We start from the raw sequence: 779 nt of genomic DNA, 5'->3' as shown, positions 1-779 counted from the left end.
TGGAAGCGTGGACGCTTCGCTTTTGATATGTAAAGTTTGGGAACCCTTGATGTTGTATATTTGCTATATATCTCTTGAAATTCAATTGAGGTTTGTAGTGAACGACTGAGACCCGGCGAGAGCTGGGCAGGCGGCCCGCCGAACCCTCTGGTTCGCCCTAGGGGGAGGTGGGGCCGTGACAATTGGTATCAGAGCTTAGGCTTCAGATCTCTGTAGTGTATCCTAGGCTTGAAGTTTAGGATGCCGGACTGTGGGTTTGGTTTTTAGTGATTCTTGCGGGATGTCTCGACTTGATTGGTACAAGATGGAATGTCGAGGACGACATTCTTTTAAGGAGGGGAGACTGTGACGCCCCGAAAAGTATAAGTGTGAGAACCCGTACTTTTCCCATTTTCTAGGGTTTTATTTATTTAATGGCTTGTTTTCTGCGTTTTCTTTAGTAGGGAAATTTTCTAGATATTTTTAAGGAGCAGATACAGTTTTTGGATGATTTTCCTAGTATCAAATAGGTTTTGAGAAATTAAGAGTCTATACCGGATGTGGGACCCACTAGGGCGAAAAGTTCGGAAAAATTCGGCCAAAAAGGTTAAGTTCCGGATACTGAGTGAAATTTATCGGGTGTTAAGAGATAAGTGGAGGATGAGATGTGATTGATGTGAGAGGAAACAAAAGGATTGAAGTGACACGTGTCACTTTGTGAGTGGTTGAAGTCTAAGACAACTATTCACCCTTTTTGACTTTTTGCCATTGAGTTAAATATCTCACAAAAATCACAAAAA

The sequence above is a fragment of the Coffea eugenioides genome, unplaced genomic scaffold, assembly GCF_003713205.1.
Source record: "Coffea eugenioides isolate CCC68of unplaced genomic scaffold, Ceug_1.0 ScVebR1_3070;HRSCAF=4215, whole genome shotgun sequence".
In the NCBI taxonomy this organism is placed as follows: Eukaryota; Viridiplantae; Streptophyta; class Magnoliopsida; order Gentianales; family Rubiaceae; genus Coffea; species Coffea eugenioides.
This window is presented reverse-complemented; position numbering follows the sequence as displayed.